At 35.2% G+C, this 25,104-nt stretch overlaps 1 protein-coding gene across 9 annotated transcripts in view; it reads right to left on the bottom strand.

The window, feature by feature from the left end:
* The window catches only part of LOC122351548 (PTB domain-containing engulfment adapter protein 1), a 40,340-nt gene that overhangs the window by 13,253 nt on the left and 1,983 nt on the right, over positions 1 to 25,104 (bottom strand). The window contains exon 1 of one of the 9 annotated variants that reach the window (XM_043248690.1): positions 5,496 to 5,515. The exons of 6 other annotated variants lie outside the window; for them this stretch is intronic. The gene's annotated coding sequence lies outside the window, so the exon portion shown is untranslated. Of the gene's footprint in view, positions 1 to 1,948; positions 1,968 to 2,344; positions 2,538 to 5,495; positions 5,516 to 25,104 lie in introns of those variants that run through there. 2 more of the 9 variants (XM_043248688.1, XM_043248692.1) reach the window with 2 other exon arrangements.

Here is a 25,104-nt window from a genome sequence, read left to right as displayed (position 1 = left end):
TTTTAATCAGAAAATATGAACATACATGTACATTAATATTTATTATTTTATAATATAATATAGGAATAATTAAATGTACAAATTAGATGAATTTTTAATTGATTCAATATAAATATTTGTTATTATATTATTATTATTATTAAGAAAAAAATATATAGATATAGATAGATACTTACAGTATCATAATTAGTTACATCTGTAATAAAAGCATTAAATAAATCTTAAAAGTATTGTACGGGTACGTTTAGGTTTTGTTGGCTCCCATGAGAGCAATGCAAACAGGCTTCAGCATGACAGACTGCCAACTTTAAAAGCAAAGGGGCTGAACAGGAAGGCAGGTACTCGTATTTTTTTATTCACAGGCAATTGAGCTGTCATAAAGAGCCATGGAGAGTCAAATGCACATGGACAGCAGACATCACTGACTGAGCAGGTGAAGTCACAGTTTTTTGCGTCACCTCTGCCAGAAGCCTAAAGAGACCAAGAACTGGAACAACTCATTAGGAGCTCTGTCACAGTTAAAAAAAAATTGTAAAAAAAACTCATATTTATTGTCAACATTGCACAGGTTTTTTCGAACTTATTACCACATTTGCTCCACAGCTTCAGAGTAAAACCACCCATGCCATTTCATTACAACATTCCACACAGAGCGTACCTCTCTGGGTACAATGCCCACTCTTTCCCAGTTATTCTGCTAAGCAATATTATCTGCTGCCTGGTCACACCTGGGCAAACACCTGGCTGTGCTGTCCTCCTGCCTGACTGACAGCAGCTGTGTTTGTTCTCCGTTTATCACTTCCTGGCTGGTCACTCTGTCCCACAGGGGAGACCCTAAGACCTTCCTTTATGCTGAACTGCAAAGTTCTGCTGATAATATTTAGTATCTTCAAAAGTGAACTCTAGCTTAGGCATGTCTGAGAGAATCTAAAGCAATTTATAACTGTTGGGTGGAGAAGCTATATGGTTTGAGATCAGAGACTGCCTGGGTCCTTTTTGCTGGATTTAAAACTAAAAATATAGTTTCAAATGGCAGTAATTGGGATCCAAGTGCAATTTCTTTTTCAGCTCAAACACTCAAAAAAAAAATTGTAATAATCAAAAAGAATAACTATTCTGTCATTTTACCGACACATTCAGGAATTTATGCACTTTTAGTGAATTAGGTCATTTTGACAAAGACTCTCAGGACTACAATATTCAAGAACTTGATTTAAAAAAAAAAAAAAAAATGCAATCTAGAAACAAATGTAGTGGCACGGACCGGGAAATCTAAAACATGAGACAATAAATCCCTGAATATGAAAAAAAAAATTCCCTAATGTTTCAATGCAAAACAAAGTGTCACATTTTTCATTCATAAAACATTAGCACCAATAATCCAACTCACAATATCTGAGATCTGGCGTAAACGTAGGCCTTTAGGGCACATTTCACATTTTCAACTTTTTCAACTTTTTCAACTTATTTTTTCAACTAGTTTGTTCGGGAACATTCCATTTTAAGGGAAAAAAGAAAAATAACTGCAACAACATCAGCACTTCACACTTGCAACCTTAAAAATGGCAATAAAACACATTTTATTCTACACTTTAACATGCACTTTAAAGTTTCATTTATTTGCACTTTAATATATGAGGGTATTCAAACAAAATATTTCTCACAATCATTGAAAGCAGAAGCTACAAGAGAATAATTTCTTACAGAAACAAAAAGGTTTAACAAAGAAAAAACACAAATTACTGTAAATGGGGATTGTTTGAAAATTGCAATCTACTATTAAAAAACATTAAATAATTAAAAAAAATGCATATCTAAAATGTATATTTTCAGAAATACTTGATAAAATATATGAAAGTAAGAAGGACACCAAACATTCAAGCCATCAGACTATTGTTCTCTTTAGAATTTCTGTTATAATGATGTGATGTTTAAAAAAAAAACCTACCTTTTCAAATGCTCAAAAAGCATGCAGCAGCTAATGAAGAACAGAAAAATGTAAACAATCGCAATCCAAAAAAAAAAAAAGTTAAGGCCGTTCAAAGCTGATGAGCATTCCACTGATATGACCCAGATCTGAGTCAACACTGCCAGCATTTACAACAAAACTATTCACCACCACAACACTGAGAAAAACAGAATGAAATAAAACTATCCTTTGTTCCCAACAGAACCCTATTCACTAAGCTCAAATAGCAACCATTCTAAAACAATGTTTATTAATTCAACCCTCGGCATTCCTTACATGGATCAGTTGTTATTCTCTGCTGAGCTCGGAGCCATACTCCAAACACTCCTGTCCTTTCTGTCAGACCTCTCCATATAAAAAGGCCAACATTCTTACCAATAATGAGAGGAGATTTCCAAAGCACCAGCCAGTGTCTTCTGCCAAAGACGAACCAAATGAGAAAACCAGTGGAGAGAGCCTTTAGACGAAAACGAAAAGATGGGTGAAATGTAGAGCCGGCGACTTATTCGCTTTCACACAAGCTGGGATACTAAGGAGGAAGTTCCAGCAGTGCTTAATAGTTTTCAGCTGTGGGCCAGATGGGGTTATGTGAAGTACTAAAGTAAGAGGGGCGGTGGGTTTGCAAGCGAAACGAGGTGTCTCATGAGTGTGAGAGAACCTCTTGAAAGAAAGAACAAGGGGAAAAGGAGACAGGAAGAGAGAATGACAGATACAAGCAGTGCTGGTGTAGGGGGAAAATATTCAGATTTATATCTCTGGAAAAACTGGTTCCGATTGGCCAATCACAAAGACGAACGGTCAAATATCTCTGTATGCTAAATTGCTACATTGCCTGCCGTTCATGGCAACATACTGATGCCTTCTTTTCAAAAGAAGCATCAGTGTTAGCAGGGCTTCTGTGTTAGCAACTCACGTAAGAAACTCTTAACTCACAGAAAACTTGCTGAACGCATAAAAAAAAAAGTTTCCACCACAGAAAAAACACGTCAACCACAAAAATTCTGATTCATACTTAAGCCACAGAGCAACTTGAGTGCAAGACAGTGGACTTTGGCAGCTAACGGTGTTACGCTCTCTGCAATCTGACACCTACGGCTTATTCAACATGTCACAACTCTTACAGATGACCAAGACACTATACAGACAGCAGACATGTACAGCCCATATAGATGGTGAAAAGTACAGCCGTTCTCTCGTCTCGTCACCAAGAAGAAATATAGTGGGGTGGGGCTGTGTTACTCTTGGCATCAACAGGTCTGAAAATATTTTTAAGGATTCTTTTCCTTTATTATCCTAAAATTTGTTTTCCTTTCCATCATCTCGCCCCCCTCCTCCTTGTGTGGACAGATGTGGGGAGGGGAAAGTAATGCGTTTAAGACTTTGGCATTTTCCATTTCGTGAGGTAAAAGTACTTATTCTGTGGTTTGGACCATATGTTTTAAGAAGTGCAGAAGTAATCATAATCGTACAAGCACCTGGTCAACATTAGCAAGAAATGTTGACTATTAAATGCATGTCTTTAGGAAATCTGATAACACTTTCAGATGGGCAAATGAAAAACTACAAACGTAAACAATATCAACAATGTGACCTGAATTGACTGATAATGATTGCAGAAACAAACAAATGTGATAGAAAAAGGTCAACTGTTAATTTGGTGAATTATTTCAAAACGTACTCAAATATTAATATATGCTTCCGTTACAAAGAAGCTTAGAGAAGTCTGGGTTTGTGAATTTCAGCTAGTTTTGTCAAGGTACCGATGAAAACCCATAGTTCTCAGTACCAATTTTGGTACACAAAAGCACGCTAATTAAAAAAAAAAAAACACTACTTTTATTAATAAAGTCCAACTAAAATTATGCAAAAATCAATTCCACTCTTTACTGTGTTTCCAGTTTTAATAAAAAGTAATAAAAGTATGAAACAGTAAACAAGTTTCACTCAATTTGAATGAGTCTTTTATTTAATGAAATTTAAAGATTTGCATTTTGGTAAATAAAGGGCATTTACTATATATTTTTAAAACAGTAGTGGTAGTAGAAGCCATCACAAACATTATTCTAAATAATAGTAATATATTTCTGGCACAATGTCTAAACCAAACTTTTATTTTGATGAGTTGCTGTGAATACATTTACATTTCTTTGTGTATATGATATGAAGCTGGTTTTACTCAAATGAAGCAGGAAAATGCACATGAAAGAGTTGTGACTCTTAGAGCAGTTCTGGTGATGTTTATATATTTATGTATGGAGTGACAAGTGGCTGTCTTCATAAGCAAATACTTTAATAATTTATTATAACACAGATTCATTCAAAACACTGATTCTTTAAGAGATGAAAAAAGTGATTGGCTTTATGAGTAAGTCAGTGAATCATTCACTCAGTCTTTAAAAAAAAAAATCTAAAATGCTGTTTTTGTTTTAAATGTGTTTCATGGATGAAGAAGAGTGTATTATTTGGTCTAAAATTTCATTTTAGCATAAAAAAACCCTTTTAAATAACTTGTCCAAACTGGCTATGTGAACAGAAACAGAGGGTTTATTTATGTGACACTGACTTGGGTACTTTCAGAAAATTAAAAGAAACAGTGGGTGAAGAGATCTGGGAGAACGAGTAGCAAGTATCTTGTTAAGGATGTTAGTAAAAGTCTTTACATTTCTATTTCAGCTTTACCCCAGTCTTCCTTTGCCAAGAACGTACTTGCATCTGTATCTGAACATGGCATAAAAAAGGTATTCAAAAGCAACACTATTCCAAAATTATGCCTAGTGAGCTGCCTACGTAGGAAGCATTTTAAGGCATCACTGACAATCTCTCAACTTGTTTGTGAGGGGGCACCGGTGGTAGTTCTGGCTCACTTGGCTCCCACTTGCCTGCTTATTTTTAACAGCTAAATAAATGCAGCACTATCTGCTGCCTGAAGCATTTCAAATCGGCCACTTGTGAGGTTCAAGTGGTTTTCTTCCTTAATTGAGATAAAAAGGTCTTGATGAGCTTGTTGAACACTTCAAGACAAACCATACCGTCAACTAATAGCACAACACCAAGGTTGAGTAACAGCGCATTTTTCAATAGGTCAGCTGTTGACATTTCTCTCTGATTCAAGAAGAAGAGGGAAGCAACACAGAAACAATTACAATAAATAGACCAGACCTTGTTGTCATACAATATGTGAAATGAGTGAAGAAAAGATGGTCTACACTTTTTAATAATTAAAGATTTAAGTTCACCAGAATTTATTCAGAATAGCTTGAAAGGCCAGAGTCTACTGATGTCTCTTGATATGTTTCTATAATGACTAGTACTGCTTCACATAAAAAGATGACAAAGGAACAACGAATTCATAATTTAAGAAATTCAGAGCCATTTTGATGCAGAACCATTTGAGTGCTTATTAATTAGAGGGTTTTTAAAGATGAATATTAATCTGAAGGTGAGGAATCCCAGTCTCAAAAGTTAACATGTTGCCACAGCTAATACTGGCCAGTGAAAAACAAAAATTGTTATATATATTTCTTACCTGATTTTTGGTTGTTTGGTTGTCCTTGCACCTATGTTGAAAAACGGTGAAGGTGATTTGTTTTCTCTTTCAGCTCTTATAGTCCCTTTTTTGAAATTGCTTCTCTCAAAAATAAAGGTACTTGCGTGGAGTTCAGATTACCATTGTTACAATTCAATTTAAAACTGTTTATTAAATTGCAGTTGCGATTTTTACTTTTATTTGGCACTTGAAAAGTGTTAATTTTGTATTCTTCTACAGAAATACACACAAACACAGCACTTCAGATACGACGATGGACAAGCTACAGTGCTTATGTTTACACAGAAGTATTCCTGTAGGGGTCATTTGGACTATATTTTCCCACATCCCCAGGTCATTCACCTAAACCAACAAAGCACGGCTTTCTAGAGTAACCACATGATGATCTTTTAGCAAAAGCCTCAGCTGCACTTCAAGACCGAACGTGTGTTTACAACTGCCAGTGGATCTTGAGCAGGAAATGTGGGATTCGGTCTCAATGATACACTCGCAAATTGTTGCAGCTGAGAGCTGAGAAAATTGAGCTGACCTATCTGCCCATTTTGACTACATCTAGCTAGAAATGATGTCTTTATCCATTCAATTCAAATAGCACACACTCAACACAGTATGTAGGCTATGTTTGCTTTGAACTGCTGACACTACTGCTGTTGCTTCTTTTAGAAAACCTATAGGCTTTTAAAGTCACCTGTTTGTAGATATGCAACAGACAGACAGGAGGAAGAAGACTAAAAACTGCTATAACTAATTGATTATAATTGAGAAATTACACAATACTTAGATAACTGACTATAGTTTATAAAATATAGTTTTGAACAGAAGCAATGATATATTAAATTGAAGTAACAGTAAAGAAATTTAGAAAAAAACCTTTTTGAATAAATGCTTAATTAGATTTTTATCAAATAACCCTAGTTGCTGGGAACCATTTTTTAAAATACCAAATCAATGATTTCTGAGGACTTGCTGGTGAAAATGTAGCTTGACAAACATAATCGTAAAATATAAATCGTATTTATAAATATATTAAGATATATTAACCAGTATATTAATATTAAGTCATATGTCAAAAATATTTGCACTGTACTTTTGACCACTTTTTGACCAGCCTTAGTAAACATTTGAGGCCTATTTAAAAAAAACACACATTTATATTGCTCAGTCAATTATATACTAAATTTAAAGTCCATGTAAAGTCAATATTAAATGTGTGTTCTAAGTTTGTCACACCACAGAAAATGTGTTATTAACCGCCCAGACAAATTTGAATGCTTAAAAAAAATAAATGAATAAAAGTATCAAAATCTTAAAAAATTGAGTCGTCCTCTCTGCTCTCATGCTGCTTGCACCACTGAAACCACGCCCACTCACGGCAAAGATTTAGTCTCTCTCAGCTGTCTTCCTGTCAGCTGAGTGATTTAAATAAGGAAACCAAGCTCAGTTGTTTTGTAAATTATAGCCACCACGTAACGTGGTGAAGGCATAGCTAGATTGCAAACTGTAGGCTGTAGTATTTAATGGTAATGATAGTAACTGATGATTGAACGGATCAAGCACTGATGCTCATGCACTCTAGTTATTATGTGTGTGTCACTGTACTGATGTCACCCAGCGATCAGTCTGTGCAGTCAGTTTTGCTTCAAGTCCAACACCGCTTTTATAATTTTGTGGGAAGGGCAGTGCTCTGTGAAAAACTGCCATTTAGTATTATACAGTTCAGTCTTTTTAACATGTTTCAGCAATGCATTCCTAACATTTATAATGTGTTTACAAACAATTCTCAAAATTGGCTTTACACTGACTTTAATAAAAGTATTTTTTAAAGTACATATACTGAATGTTTCCTCTATCCCACCCACAGTCTGCCAGCCCTCAAAATGTAGCCTCTCACATCCCATGATTACCTCTCTCTGCCCTGCAAGGTCGTATAACGTGGTCCATCAGCGAGAGAATCAGAGGCTTCTGCTCTATATCTGTAAAAACTGAATTACAGCCAGCTCTGTCAAAGCCAATGTACCTGTGGCTACAGAGGCGATGGATCATGATCAAGTGAACCTAGAGCTCACTGAAAAACCCACCAATCTCTAACCCCCTTTCTCCCTTACACACACCTCTGTCTAGACCACAGAGGGGGATATGCAGCAATTCGGTTTCAAACAGTTAACACTAATGAGAGAGGAATATAGGATCTGTAAACACTGCACTGAGGAGACCTAATTGCCAATTAGAGTTAGCTTGCAGTGGAACTAAGTGAAGTTACTCTGCAAACATGAGAAAGACCTTTCAACATATGAAATGCCATTTTTGATCATCTCTGTGGGCATCTGATTTATCACAGACCATTGCACTTACTGAAAACCACTGAAGCTACGTGTATACATATTTTTAGTTGAAACTGACTACAGTAAAACAATATCAGTGTCAAAATTGGAAGTCTTGAGTGTCACCAATGCTGTTACTGACAGTGGAGTTGGCAGATGTAGGTCAAAACTTTTCTCATATTGAAGAAGATAAGAATGACTCACATTTCCTATGGGACAAATATGCAGAACGTGATTCAACCTCAGATTCCATGTCACTGGAACAATCCAAACAAAATAAAATCTAACAATTCTACAACTAGTTCTACTGGCCTTGCCACCACGGACAAGACCTAGTAAAATGGTAAAACTTTGCATCAGTTCAGCAAAGTAATGAAAACTTATAATGCTGTTATTAATGCAAAGAAGTAGCTTTAAAACACTTGAGACACATGTAAAAGAAAAACAAATATTGTGGCCGTTGTGCAGACAAACATTGCCAACTGCAAACTAGCTGAGCGTTCATCCCAAAGGATCCCGAAAAAGACATCACAGGCTAAGAGGATCAGAAGAATCTGGTTCCAAGTGGTCATAAGAAACACAGAGTAAAAACAGACTATACACTTTCTGATTTCTGAAAAGAGGAATTATAAATGTAGTGCTGGTCAAAGCCAACTAAACAATATTCCAAGAAAAACCAACTAGAAATGGTCAATTCTTCACTAAGCATTGTGATGGCAAATAGCTCTGGGCCTACGTGCAGGAAACCTACAACACAAAACAGAGTAAACGGGTCTTATCTAAGCAAGATTATAATCATCTGTAAGTCAACAAGTAATTTCTTTGATAGAAAGCAGCAAGATTGGAAACCATGGGAGGTAAAGATGCTGTGTGACGACCAGAAACTGCAGTCAAAAGTACATTACCACAAAGAACACAAAAGATTTCATCAGCTAATAAAGCGTGAGATGGGATTTCATGGTCTTGAGAGCAAAGAAGGCAACTTGCACCTCTTCTGAAAACATTTCCATATATTTTTCCCATAAGTGATTCACAACTCTCGCCTTAGTCAGCAACAGATTCCACAGTACTCCAGACGAAAAGCACCACATAGCTGTATGCAAAGAGGAAATGAGACTGCTGCTGATGATTCTGTTAAAACAATCAACATTCTGATTTAGAATGCATTTGAATAGAACAAGCTAGAATCCTTTTCTTGCTTCCACACATTTTAATGCTTGGAAAATTCTACTCAGGAGTTGCACCAGTTCATTTTTTTTTACATTTTGGTATAATATTTTTCCTAGACATGCTGTACTGCCAATTACAGCAAACCTAGTCTTACATTTTGCATTTCCCCCCAAATATTAAGTAAAAACCACTGTGTACATGCTGTGAGAACCCAAAGGAATGTGAAAAGGCCATTTTGACTTCCTGTCCACAGAAACACATCGTTCCCCCCACATCTGGTGAAACCATACACATTCACTTCAAAATGTAGAAAAACCTCGAAGCGGGGGGCAGAATGTTTTATAGACAAAACCGGATGGCCTTGAGCATGGTCAACATCAAATACAGCCATTAATAGAAGTTAGCTGAGAGGGGACCTTAAACTAATTTATTTTACACAAAGACTGTTGTGATTTGAAGATTAGTGTTAAGGTTAGCTATAGTCCTAAATATAAAATATGCATTTCTAATTTTAATAAAAGATAAAAAAAATTCTGATCAGTATAAATGTAAGGCCATTGGGATAAAGACATGAAAGTGAAATGTCAGCAAAATGAAAAGGAGTTTATGCACAAATCATTCACAAGTCCATTCTTGTATGGTAAATATTAAGACATCTGTATGTAAATGTATGAAAACAATTGTTCAGATTACTAGCCAAAAAAGTGCAAATCCTGAAAGGAGTGAAGGCTGAGAACATGAATCAGACACAGACCCCTTAATATTACACAGGTGCTGTCCTGAGGACTGTTCCAGATAGATTGATCTTGCTGCTGTCATCTACAAAAAAGACCCACAGGATATGACAGGCATTTTGTCTTCATTGGCTTTCCATGAAGTAGTTTGAGGTCCTCACAATCATGCCAGCAGAGCTTTTTAATACTACTTGAAGATGTCAGCACATCAAAATTTCGATACTTACGGAGGGAAGGGAAACGTGACATTTAGGGCAGAGGGAAATTTTCCTTCAATTGTTTTTCATTGGAACTTACTTACTGCAAACACCAAAAGAAAATTAATGGATTCAGTGAATGATGGACTCACCACATGCTTCTTTTAAAAGCAGTTATGTGAAGACGTGGCAAACTTGCGTCACGGTTGGTAAACATGTTTAAAGAAATGGGCAAAAGGTTTGTTGTTAGAATCCTCCATAATTTTACATGGTTTTAAATGGAAAACACATCCTTATTCTATTCTAACAGCATTCTAACTCTAAAGGGATGCTGGCCGAGGTAAAGTCCTTTAACCCTACTAAGTGCTCCAAGCCACATTTCAGCCACAGCCTCAATGCCAATGTTCTGCCACAGGCAGATAAGAGCCTCAAAACCAGCCACAGAGACCGCAACAAAATGAATTTTGGGAGCTGTTGGAGACAAGCTTCCAAAAACCAGACACAACCTTTCCATCTATTAAACTAGTTACAAATGCTCATTAAAACTGAGGTCAGCAGAGCCAAACAACCATCCCCACTGGACAACCTAAGGAGCACAATACAGATGATTCTGACTGTAAACAGATTCAAAGATTCAGCCTGAGAAAGAAACAAATCAGACTGAACCTTAATATTCGAAGAGGCCCTACTCCATTATTGTTCTTTTAAAGCCAAAGCTAATAAGTCTAGAGTGCTGAGAAAAAGGGAGGATAGAAACAGAGGTAGGGGCTACATTACTGCCTGACCCAGTTAGAATAATTGATTTCATGTGTCAACTGAGTCAAGTTAAGTTGAGCAGTAATTCCAAGGAAACAGAATGGAATTAATCAGGCTTCAACCCTGAACTGCAGACAGGGAGTCCTCTGGATGAAAATTCCACAGGCACAAAGAAAGGGGGAATTCACATTATCGATTACACCATACTTAAATTTTAGTATTTCAACTAAATGAGTTCATCTGCAACAAAGGAAAAAAGGGAATTCTTTCAGTATAAATAAACCACATTACATAATAAACACCAAACAACAACAACAACAACTACTACTATATTGTCCATAAAATAAAATGCTATAATTTAGAATTCATGACATAAAAACAAGACAAGACAATGCATGTACACATAAATATGGAAAAATAAATAAATAAATCGTCTGAAAAAAAGTTTCTGCTGTTTTTTGTTTTTTTTTCCACCAATCTAATTATGCAAGCTCAATATTTATTAATAAACAAATTGTCGTTCACCTTGCACCTTTGCTGCAAGTGGCATTCATAAATTACCTGTTTCAAAAAGAAAAAAAAAAAAAAAAAACAGTTTTAATGACATGATACTTCTGTAGAAGCAAATTCCACAGTGTAAATTTGAACAGCACAAAACAGGAAATAACTCAATATGAGGTCTATATTGGCTCCAGAGTATATTTGAATAGCACAAAAAAGGAAATAATTCAATGTGAGGTTTCCATTGATGAGCCTAAATGTACTTCAGCAGTATGCCTGTCTGTTTGTTCACAGCAGGACATTCAATGAAAAACAAGAAAGAAGCATTCAGCTTCATTTTGCAATGATTCCTAAACTACTCCAGTAGCGCATAAATAGAAAGTACACTAAATTAACAGTACAAACACCAAGCAAGAACAGGCTATATTTTCAAAAAGCTATGATTGAGCCATGCAAACTAAAAAGCCATTTAAATGCATTCATCAATCACTGTCTGCAGTCTTCGCTCCATTCCTTTTGATGTGAGCAGAACATTATCGAACTAGAAAATAGGTCTATTATTAATCATAGGCTTATAAAGCTGAAATTAGAGCTATTTCTCACATATAGTGGACTTGCAAACTAATATATTAACTGTTGTAAATTGATCACTCAGATGTATACAGCTATAATATTTTTTTCTATTTAGCATGCTCGAAAGTCACATATACATTTTCTTTGCTTAGATGTTTGTGCTTTCAATGGGAGCTGGTGATAAAAAAAAATAAAATAAAAAAAAAGACCGTAGCCAAGGGTCCTCTATCTTCTGTACAGTGTATCACAAAATATATATGGAGAAAAACAATCCTTGTTATTTTCTGTGGCAGTAACCTAATGCTAATATCAGTCTTGTGAGATATAGGAGATATATATATATATATATATATATATATAGAGAGAGAGAGGAGATGTCAATTAAAATAAACATATTATGAAAGACAGTCTTGACAAAAACTCATAACTATATCCATAGAGGAAAGTAATCCTATTGTCAAAGGAAAAACCTGGAATATATTGCATTATAAAAGCCCTTTGATGTTTTTCTGCTAGGGGCTCTTTTATAAAACCGATTTTCTAAGGCGATGAATTGCACAAATAGCATGTAATATCTCACAAATTGAATACCAATTTAGTTCGAAAAGCTTTCTTTCCTTGAGGAAATTAATTATTCTGATTAAATTTAGATTAATTAGAGTGGTAATTAGATTAATTATAGACTATGCCTAGAGGAAAAAAAAAATTACATACTTGACAAACTTCCGTTTGAGGCATATAAACTAGAAGTCATTGCTAAGGTGGTGACTGAAAGGTTGTAGATTCAAACCCCAAAAGGCAAGATCAATAAACTATCTCCACTGTGCCCTTGAGAAAGATACTTAACCCAAGGCTGATGTCTATGCATGTACTGCAAGACATTTTGGATAAAAGTGCCAACTAAAAGACAAAGTAGCAAACAAAAGGTAACAGCAGTCAGAAAGAGCAGAACTGACAACATATCCCACATAACTTTGATTTGTATAGATGAAATTACTGCTTACAAACAAACGCTCGACAGTGATGTTTCAATAGCCCGGAGAAAATAGGTTTTAGATTAGCACTTCATTTAAATTGAGCTGGAAATTAACAAAAAGTGGCGTGTAGGGGGGCTGAAACAGTATTTCCAAAAGATTACTGGGGATTTGAGCTGCTTTAGATTACGATCACAATCGATGGATCAGGATCCAAGACTTGTGTGCAACATTTTCACGGTACCACACAAACCTCTTTTTTTTTTTTTTAATAATCCAATTGATATTATATGACATTAAAATAATTTAATCTATGCAAAGGCTCTCACTTTTTCTCCAAATGGTGTACACTTGGGGTGGTATACAGGATTAAGGCTTAACAACTAACAACATGGAAACATGGGCATTTTTTCCATTATAATGTATTCTTCAAAACGTTCAGGCATAAACTACAAAGACAGGCAAGGACAGGCTGCATGAAACTGAAATCAATACATAGAATGATACTGAGAAATGAAAGACAAAGAGACTGAGACAGACAGAAATAATGGAAACCCTCTTAGCATTGAAGATTTGATTGCACAATGCTTGCTTGTGTATACTGAATTAGCCCTTAAGTAGATTTCCATGTCAGTCATAAAGTGGTGTAGTAAAAGTGGTGTAGTAAATGCTTTGAGCCTTGCTAAGCAATTATAAAAAGGATATATAACGGATAGTTCTGGTTTTAAATTCTGCTAGAATGAGCCACACTTGTGACCATACATCTGTAATTCAAAGTTGCATCATTTGACTTGGAAATATGTGGAAAATAGCAGAGAAGTCACACAGACTACTTCTGTGATGCTTTCCATATATATACACAAATGTAAAAAACCTGAGCAAACTCACTGAGGAAAAAAAAAATAAAAGGAAAATGTTGACTCCTCCAACAGTAGTACACAGTAAAACACTTTTATTCCTTTTCACACAAATTATGATAAGATATATTTATAATTACATTTATGTGGTTCCATGCACTATACCATGTTATGACCTCAGAAAATCTGTAAATCAGCACATTTTGACATTTGCATAACATGACTACCACCAAATATGTCTTTTCTACCATAGTTACCTTGCTTGTTAACTCACCTTGTCCAGCACTGCACTGGTGATACAGAGCATCTGGTTACAAGACCCATGAAACACGAGTAATGATAAAACCCCATTATAAGCTAGTTAAAATAGCATGGTTGCTTCAGAAACTGCATTTTTTAATTTTAAGCAAGTTCTTGGACATTTCACATGAAAGAGCTGCAAAAGGAGCGAGAAGCAATGTGATATAATTTTGAAGAAATGCGCGTCAGTACCCCTGAACGTCAATACACCAAAACAAAAAAATATGCAATGAACACATGCCATGTTGCTAGACTAGCAAGGTCACATGAACAGAGTGATTATCATCAATCACAGTCTTTTATCGCAAACAGCGGTAGAGCTCTGACAGATGAAGAGCATAGCAATGAGGCACATAGCCCTGGCTGGCAATGAGGGAAAAGAAGACCACAGCTTATGAAGTACAGGATAAAACCAGGCTGCCAAGACGTCTTACAGCTGCTTGCAGCTCATAGTCTCCATAGGAGCTGCAGAAAACAACCAAGGTCAAAACATGAGAGTGCAAAAGACCTACAACTGAGGAGTCATTGGTGAGAGATTTGATGCATTAGAAAAATTTTATGCAACAGACGCAGTTTAAACATAAGCACACACAATAGGCCTCATTCATGAAACCCTCATAAATATATGAGTAAATTCTGAGTCATTGGAGCGTAAAACAAACCTTCCTGAAAACTCCCGGATTCACAGACACTTCATAAACGTCTAATTTGATAGTTAAATGTGTGTATGTTAAGGAATTCCAATCATTCACAAATATTGTGCTCCTGCACACTCATTCAATTAGCATAACCCCAGTCTATGAATTACAGTAAATTGCGGGTGCTGGAACACAGAATATGCTGGCCTAGTCTCTCAAGTATATTGCATAAATGCAAAAAAAGACTAATAGGCCATATGTCTAACAATATTCATCAGCGTGTGTCCAAAGACTTTTTAGCCAGCTGAAACAATATCAGGCACTCTTCTTAAAACAGCTAGCTGGTGGAGCTTGAGAACACTTTGGTGGCACAACATATAGAAATAAGGTCAAAGAAAGAAAGTATTTTCCATCTGAGATGTTTTAGTTGCTATGATTTAGAATATCCACAGCGGCAATGTATTACAAGTATCTTATTTTCAAAAATTTTACTAAATATAATAAAGCAGTAACCAGTAATACTGATGTTTCATTTTATAGTTATCAACTCAGCTGCAAAAAATTTGTTCTGCTCGTGTTTCACGAATGAGGCCCGACGTCTGCATAAACACTGAATGTTTGCCTGCGATTTCAAACGATTTGTTGTTTTGCTGTCCAAAATCTTGGTTAAATAAGCAGGAAGCAAAACAACTTCCCAAATCAAGGCTGTTCAAAAAGGTAGGCAGCATATTCTGCTTTCCAAGATTCTTACTTTAATAGCTCATATCCTCTGTGGACAAGGAAATCTCATAATGCATTTTAACTACGTAAATATAATTCAGATGTAATTAATCAGATGTAAACTAATTAAATTAGTTTATTTAATATTTGTGTGTGCCGGTTTTACTTTATTAGTTTAACAATATGTTAGCAATGTGAAATCAATTGTGAGCCCTATTTACACGATGAAGTTTCTGAACTTTCAAAAGCAATCACTAATAAGGTTCCATTTCAGTTAGTATACTGTCTTACAGGGCAGTTGACCAAGTAGCAGTAGACCGCAAGGCAACTCGGTTCTGGAATGGAGTCCAAGTGTACACAATAAATAACAGAAAACAGTGCTCAGCAAGAGTGAACAACATATTGAATATCTTTTACTTCCTTTCATTTGTTGTAACTCAGACACTCATTAATGTTTGCCAGCTAATAAGAAGCAGTTTCTCCCTGAAAAAAAAGGACTTAATAAAATCTAATAAAAGTTCTAAAGCACATTATACACACATACAAATGCACACATTGATATATTCACCTTATGCACACATTTTTCAATCAAATGTAAACAACAGCACACTATTTAGAAAATCTGTACACAAACTAGAGGACCTGATCTTGGAAGAATGAAATCCATAAGAAAAAAAAATCTATTACACTATTAGGTTGAATAACACGGTTTATCTGAGAACGGCATTGATTGAACTGCATTTGGGTTTATTGTGCACCTCTGAGGATACAGAGGCATTTATCACATAATCGTATCATGGCATGGCTCGGATCTATTGACTGAAACATGATGAATCTCTCAAGATTCAAGCTTTGACTTTATCAGAACATAACTGAAGGATAAAATAAATAACTGAACTGTACTAAATAAGAAATAACTAAAATATCGTTCTTGATATTATATCATAGTCATCTCATATAACCTTCACAGGATCTCATGATGAAAACTAATGCTGAGATAATTCACACAGTTTTCAGTAATTAATGTGGATGCTTTAAAAAAAAATTAAATAACACTTTTTCAGTTTCCTAAGACCACACTAATGTTTTTCCCACTTCCTGTGGCTAGTGTCATATGCTCAAACTAATTAAACACTCCTTATCCAGCAAAAAACAGCAGTCCCTAAATGCAACTGCCTCCTGAAATCCTAGCTGATCCTGCCAGCGACATATGCTTGTTCAAAACTTAAATCCCTAAGGTTTAAGTTCACATGGTCAGTATAGTAACTGCTAACTGTGACTATCTATTAAGAGTTGCAATAAAAATATGTGATGCATATAAATTTAAACAGCCTTTCAGAGAACATCTTTATATGATATTAAATCTAGAAAAACACAAGATGAAACATGTACATTAAAAGTGTTCTGATATTCATTTCTTTATATACAGGCTATATTTTCTTTTTGATCATTGAAAACAGAGACAAATTGAAGATCTGGAAACTGAAAGGCTTCATTGTTGTAATATGGTATTCAGAATGAGCTCCCGCAGCACAATCCTCAAATGGATTAGAAAAAAAACCCTTTCTCACGGTTATCAAATTAAATGTATGTACCAAAAGTACATGCGGTATACATGTGTCAAATCAAATTTCTGGATTTTAAATCCAGACGCACAGCAATGTACGTACACCCTGCCCAGCTGTCTTCACAAAGGGCAACAAAGGTAAAACAAAATGTCCTGGCTCACAGAACAAAAGAAGAGAGAGCAAGCCAGGCCAGCTAGAGGGAGCATGGGGCCAGAAGTGAGATGAAAGGCTGGAAACATAAAGCAGCAGTGGGTGGTGATGCGTTTCTTTATCTTGACTATTCCATAAAGAAACAGCAATGCCATAAGTGATCTGCTTTTCTGACAGAATACTTGCTGTGTCAATGGCGGTAAAAGGCCATGCTGTACTAAACACCCTAGCTTTGAGAAAACTACCTAGTAACAGGGCTGATTACTGTCAGATAGCAGATGTCAAATGCACAGGTCTCTTGAGGTTCAAAACTATTCTGCTGCATAGAACATTCCAGCAAACAAAAAAAACAAAAAAAAAAAAAAGATATCAAACTAAACTGAACATTTCTAAATTCCTATTGATCTGACAAAAAGATTCCACCCTAAACCAAACTATTGCTTTGTCAGGCTGGTCAGAAAAAAAAAGGTAATGTCAGTTAAAGATTTTTTGTTTTATATATAATCTGTCTGCACATATAAGTAAGGAAAAAGCGCTGTAACATCAAGTATTGCAAATTGCACACATCACCTTGACAGATTAAGGACCCCCTGAAGGTGAAATATGGCACATCTGATAAAACTCTTAAGGGTAGCTGCAGGATTCTTGTCCAATTTCTCAAAGGTCAAACACTAAGTGAAACAGAGGTTATTCACACAGTGCATAAACACTGTGATTACGCATTAAGCAGGTTTTCCCACACTGCGTGTATCCTTAATTATACCATAGTTCAGAAAAGCAGATGCAAAAAGCCTTCTAACCGAGTTACTACAAAACAAGCATTTTGTTTTGATCACTCTCGAATGAACTTAACTTAAATTTCTATAAACTCTATGCCATTGAAAACTTGTAAAAGATTTATTTACAAATGATATGCACACCACCCTTTAAAAGTTTGTACGATCTATAAACCTGTATTTTTTTTGATAATACTGCAGATACAATACTGCAGGTACAGAGAAATATTATGATAGTATTTAAAATATCAGTTTTCTATTTTAAAATATTTAAAAATGTAACATATTCCTGTGTTGACAAAGCAGAATTTTAACTGTTACATGATCATTCAGAAGTCATTTTGATATACACAACAGGAGTGGTCTTGATGTGAAATAAATGTTCTTTAAGCAATACTTGTGCATTAATTTAGGCAACATTTCCTTATTGTGCCATCTCATAATTCACATAAAAGCAACTCTTCAAAGCAATAGTTCAGCCACACACACACACACACACACACACACACACACACACAAAAGTCCTCAGGCTGAAATCTCATTTAAGTTTATATACCATTGATCTTTCAATACAGTCAGTGCCTTAGGTAAGCATCATGAATATCCTAAAACGATTACATTTCAGAAACAGCACCACGGTCCAACTCACTCCACATCAACTGAATCATGTGGCAGGCATGACTTAAAGCCTCTTGGGAGAGACTTTGAAGGTAAATACAGCTCAAGTTCAGGGTTGAATGATTCTAATAACTTTGTGAGTGTCTAGTGCTGTGAGACTCTCTTGCCTTAAGTTAAGATATGAACCTGAAAAGACATTACAGCCGCAGTTTAGACTGCTAATCCTCTGTACACACAAAGTACATTTTACACCAGTGGCTTGTCAGCTAAGTTTGGGCCTGACAGACTTAAAAGTTTTTGGCTACTTAAGGGTAAAACTTGAGCACATTAAAAAATTTCCCGTAAACGCATGTCGAAATGGAAATGCAAAGACAAAGCTTTAATCTTTTATTTTTGCACAATTTAGCATAAGAAAAGAATTCTAGTTGAAAAACATGAGTGGTTTCTATCAGGCGACATCAGATTGGTTATGCTAGATATTTTAGATTAGATATTGATTTTTCTCCTCATTTCTTGGGGAACAATATACAAACAAACACAACAACATTTATTCTGATGACATTCGCCTGTAGCCATTATTTCGATTTCATTTCTTGGTATACTTCAGGTGTTTTCTCTGTTTTTGTAGACTCATTTTCAACCTCGACGGTGCGGGTTTAAAGGAAAACTTCAGACAGAAAATTAAAAGTTTGTCATTACTTTCTCGCCTTCATGTTATTCTAGACTTGTAAATACTATTATTGTTTCTGTGGAACACAAAAGGGGAAATTACATGCTCCCATTTCCCTCTCAACAACAGTTCTTATTGACCATGTCTGTCAAAATATAACAAAAAAAAATTAGATGTAGTCCTTTCCATAGTATGTGTGGAAAAACTAAAATTCTGTCATTATTTTGCTGATAATCTTGCCTCCAGTGTCAAAGACAGAATCAAAAAGTCGAACTCACAAACAGGATTAGCTCGATTTGTGACTCACCGATTCATTTATCCAGTCTCAGCAGTTCTCAAAGTTAACAGCTCACTGGAGGGGAAAGTTACCAGTGAATAATGGCTTAAATTGCAGTCTGTTCCTCTCAAAAAGCCAACCCAAGCTCAATGGAAAACAGTGCCTGTGGTGACAGTTACGCGGTTTCTTGCACGTTTCATAACATTTTCAAGTGAAATGCCCAGTGAGTTGTCCTAAAAGCACATTGCGTGTTGCCCAAAAAAACGATTATTGTGAATCTGCCAATGTTTTATTATGGTGGTTATTAACAGTAGTTTGGAAATTAAATGTCTGGTAAGTGGTGCTAAAAGGTTAATGCTCTATTGCACAAAATAATGCACCGCCTACACCAAACGAACAGTGTTAACAAAAGCGAACATGGAAAAAAAAAAATGAAGCAATCATGCCACTTTTTTCTGCTTTGATCGTTGTTATTGTGATGTATTTCACATGACTCATACTGTATTGTAATAGCAGTGCTGTACCAGGTGAGCTATAAAGCAAGTTTACCATATCAGAAAAATCATGTAACTGTTTTTGTGATGCAAACATATTAGTTAGTTTACAGCTCATGATACATGATACATGTTCATAACATTGATGTTGTGCAAGAAACTAACCATCTTTGATAACCAATAATTTGACCTTTCATTAACGGCTTAATATTATTATTTAAATATTAAGCTGTTTTATACTAGTATATATATATATATATATATATATATATATATATATATATATACCTATATATATTATATATATAAAGTTAATGTTTTTTTTTTTTTTTATTTTTATTATGAACACTGGTTTGTAGTACAAACAGTTTTACTGTTTTCCACATTGAAAAAAAACGGTGGTTAACTTATGAAAATAATTTACAGTTGTAGTTTCACAAATGTAGAGGTACATTTTTCCAATTCTGCAAAAAGTAAAAAAAAAAACGTTGTAATGTCTTATTTTTCTAAGGTAATTATAATTGTATGGAAAAGAGTGAAGTGAGAAAAAGTGTGAAAATACTTTCCCTTCATGTTCAGCAGAAAATAACACGGTCTGAACAACATGAGTGCGAATAAACAATAGCACAAGTTTTATTTCTAGGGTCTTTTAAGGTATTCATTCTATTATATAAAAAGTTTCTGTTCATTCCTTCATTGTAACCTGCCACTCCAGGTTTTGGCTTAAGTAAAGAATACCTAAAGCACTGGATGAAACACACTTGCTGACTGGAATACACTAAGCCTAAGCCATACCTGTCACTGAAGAATAGTGTCCTGTGGGAGAGGTTTTCAATAATCCATCACCTGAGGTCACACATTCTTCTCACACACCATTCTCCCTTTTTCTTTTCTTACACGAGTCGCTTCAGCATCTTACCTGCATACACTTCCGTGTTGCACAAGCTTGCACAATTCATACACCCTTTGCAGATTGTATTTCACAGATTTTATTTCTTCTATTTTCAACTTGACCTTAATCAGCTCCTCACTAAAACTGTGCCTGCTCATGCGAAAGACTCAATTTAAAAGGGCATTTTCAAACATGTAAATTAGGAACTACCCGGCAACAAGTGTGCGTATCATCAGTGTGAGCCATTTGAAAACAACAGAACTGCAAGCACAATTTATTTTGCAAATAACTCAGCGATGCTTTTATAGAACCTGGCCTTTTATTGCAAAAGCGTGACATTAGACATGATAATGGCTTCACAGGTTGGGGAATTATGCTCCACCGAACAGGCACTCAGATGAAATCACAGTGGCATGTGAATCATCTACAGTCGGGTTAAGAGTGGTGAAAAATGACTCGAAATCACATGTTCATCACAGGTCCCAATACTCCGATTTGTGACATTTTTAATCATTTAAGAGCTTTGACAAGCACTTGCCTTGTGAAGAATATTGGGACACAGTAAAAGATGCTGTAAAATTAAATAGTCCAGACTTGGCCTATGCCTTGAAACAATCACAATCAATAAAGAGTATAAAAATTGGATGGACTAAGCTATCCGGCAGCACAACAACTGTTCTGTAGGTGCACCCATCATCTCTTTATCGTATTAGGATACGGAAGGTAAATTGCTTTGTGCTGACATCTCAAGACTGGGCATCAACAGCTGCATAAAATCAGGGCAAATCCCATTCCAGCACAATTGTCAATGGAGACAAGCCTTGTAATGAAGAAAAATAAATCTCATTGGGTTTCATGAGAATGATTTTTATGGGTCTAGCTGAGGAAGAACTTGGCACATACTGATTAGGGCACCCACATAAATAACTTCAAATCAAGTTATATAGGCCCAGCAGAATATTTAAGATACAAACTGTTTGTTCTTTTTAAACAATTTAGCCTAAGCTGGCTGATAGATTTAAACTCTAATGGGAGCTTAAGTAATGAGATTGTATGAGATGGCAACCATGCTGCAAAAGTATTTCTTAAAAAAATGCCTCCAGATACTTTTTATGCAAAATAATGAAGACTTGATTTTAATTAACACGATTCTAAACAACTAAAACCAAGATGTCTTAACATTTTTAAAACAAGCATTCCAGACTATATATTTTTTGTTGTAAAGTTGGATTAAAATTTCAATCTGTGAACCTAGTCCGGTTAACTTGCTGTTTGCAAAATTGCTAATTGGGTAAGAAAAGTGCATTACGATAAAATCTTTTTTACCTTAAAATGGAAAACAAAAAATGCTAATTAAGAAAAATATTTAATAAGTACAAGAAGCTGTCTTTTTTCCAATCACAGCTATAAGGTCACTGGTAAATGCTTTGGAAAATGTCAGCAAACATGTCATTTGCCATTTTAAGTAGAATAGTGAGAAAGGTTTCCAAACTAATTCATGAACCAGAAGAAACATAACATTATTTTTAAAACTTAGGCTTCACACAAACTGCACATGAATGTTTAACATCAAACTAATTCAAGTCAGTGTAGACAAAGTATTTGAAGGGATAATAATGGGCTGCAGAGTAAACTTCCCCATTTAGTCAGCAATTTCAAAGATGCATAAATCCTGAAATTCCAAACAGTGGCTGCTCCTAGAAGCAACCAATGTAATAAGATTTATCTCCCATGAGCTATGTCTTTTGCCCTCATAAAGTTGGGCAGAGGTACAACCAAGTGCTGGGGGCATTAACTTCCAACTTCCAGAGTCATTTGGTAAAAGCCACAGAAGTAAGAATAGATTAGAACACTTCAGAGGCCATAACATGCACCAGAGTATAAATATATCCAATTTTTCCACAGGGAACCACTTCCTTTGGGGTCAGAAAATGTAACAATCTAATTAAGATATGGCAGATTTATAGGAAAAATGCTGTGAAAATAAATGTTGTCACTGGACACTGGCCATAAAAGACTAAAGGGTCTGTGAAAAAAAAAAAAAAAAAAAAAAAAGATCACAGGTAAAATAGTTTTCTTGGTATTTAGTCATAAATGAAATCATAAATAACTAACTAAAAAAAAAAAAAAAAGTTATCATAAACTCCTTTTCTTACACAAAACACATAAAGAGAACTTCTGAAGAGCATCCCGTTGCTCTTTTCTATTGTCAACTTCCAAAATGAAAAACAGCCAGAGACTCACCATGCCTTTAAAACAATTCATCCAAGGTGTGTAGACCAAAAAGGTAAAATACTTTTAAAATTAAATCAAAATGGCTCCTAGTTAAAAAGTGGTGTATGTGACTAAAATGTTTGCCTGTTTTTTATGAACTGCTTACGCTGCTTTCATCTCCCTTGTGACTTTTTTAACTTCCAAGTAGGATAACAATGAAAAGCACCACAAAAGTACAGTGGTTCAAACAACTGCAATGTTCCAGATCTTTTTTGTTATTATCACCAACGCCAAATGCACAGATAACTACTCTTTTCAGACAGTTCAATACAGACAGCTCCACTCTAATGCATGCTTCTGATTGAGCCCATGTTACAGTACAAAAAAAGCAATAATAATAATAATAATAATAAAAATAATTGCAAATTGACACAAAGACCTTTTTTTTTTTGTTTCAAGTTAATTAGTAGTTTTTCAATCAATCGTGCTGAATTGCTCATCTAAGTTCTGGGCTTTAACTACAGATGAATCCATTTTAGTTGTAAAAAATGATGAAGTAACGTGAAGTAAAAAATTCATGTTGTTCATGACAGACCCATTATATTCAGACAATTCACTGTCTGTACCAGTAATGAGGTCACTGGATGTTTGCCTCATCCTTTTCTATGTATGCCCTCATTTGCAATTTGGTGCTTTCAAAAATACATCTGGCAGATGAAAGATTCTGATCGTTATTTTTTTCACATTTAGTAATGCCAAAAACTAGAGCCGATTGTACTGTTTAAACTGCTATCTGACATGAAGTTCACTGTACATGAGTACAAAGAGAAATCAAGAACAGAGTCACTTCATGATTACCGCTGAGCATAAAAAGCGAAATACTCTTTATTCAAGATATTGATGCTAAAAGGACGTCAGAAGAGAAGAGCTGAACACCCCTGAAATAATCAATGTGCAAATGCAATTACGGATATGCATTGTGAGATGTGCTAGGCCTATTAACAGATTGTTAATTAGATCTTTCCTTTCTTCAAGGTTTCTAAAAGACTAATGTATGCCAAAGAATGCACAGCTAATATATGTTTATGTGGATTTACTTAGCTACACTTTGGGGACGCATTTGTCCTCAGAAGTGAGCTCAATCTGACAAAACCATCCTTTGGGATACCCAGGGATGCCCTCAATTTGAAATATCATTCATGCATAAATAATACATTATTTTAAAACTGCAAACGTTTCCATTTAGGGGTTAAGGTTAGTCGGTATTATTTATAATAGCTTTATATAAAAACAGTAAAGGCTTTGGCTTGTCCCCATTTAGATAAGCTAAGTTAACGTGTGTATAACACCACAGAAGCTTCTTTTCTTTGGAACTATAAAAACTGCAGATCAGCCGAAAATTAACATCATGCACATTTATTAAATTCGCAGTTCAGAGGCAATATAAAAACACATTTTTTTCCAAACATAAAAAAACCCTCCCACTTCTTTAATAAAAAGGAAAATCCCTCTTGAATAAATCAACTACATTGGGCATTTATAATTAAAAAGAGCTTTTGAATTTCGTGTTTGTCAAAAAAAATGCTTTTAGATCAGTAATGCATCTATGCAATCTATGAAAAAAGGTAATAAGCTTTAGACAGAAAGGAAACGTGTCATAAAACATTAAAGGGGACACCCAACTAAATTTTTGGATACAGTGATAATGTTCTCCCTTAGACTAACAAAGGCTCACAAGCGGTAGTAAACTTACACACACAAACCTAGAAAACCAGTAGAGAACTGAGAGTGTTAAAATATTCATATGGTGTGATATTAGTTCAGTGTTTTTCAGATTATTTTAATTTTATACATTTTTATTATTTTATTATTTTATTTTATTATTTTTAGGATTTAATGTTACAATTAAAAACAATGAAGAAATAAGCCAAACTTCAATTTCAAATACCTTTACATTTCTGTGTGTATGTGATATGAGGATAGTTTTATTCAAATGAAACGGTCAAATGCTCATAAAGTGATGCTCAGAGCAGCTGTGGAGTTGTTGTTTGTGTATTTATGTCGTCATAGTGAGACGGCAGATGTTAATATCACTGGAAGCATAACGCACACTTCAGTACAGTAGCACACATACCGCGCATCTGCGGCATTCATTAACAGAGACACGTGGACTTTATATTTAAATAGC

This window comes from Puntigrus tetrazona, chromosome 9 (genome assembly GCF_018831695.1).
Source record: "Puntigrus tetrazona isolate hp1 chromosome 9, ASM1883169v1, whole genome shotgun sequence".
Taxonomy (NCBI): Eukaryota; Metazoa; Chordata; class Actinopteri; order Cypriniformes; family Cyprinidae; genus Puntigrus; species Puntigrus tetrazona.
This window is presented reverse-complemented; position numbering and strand designations above follow the sequence as displayed.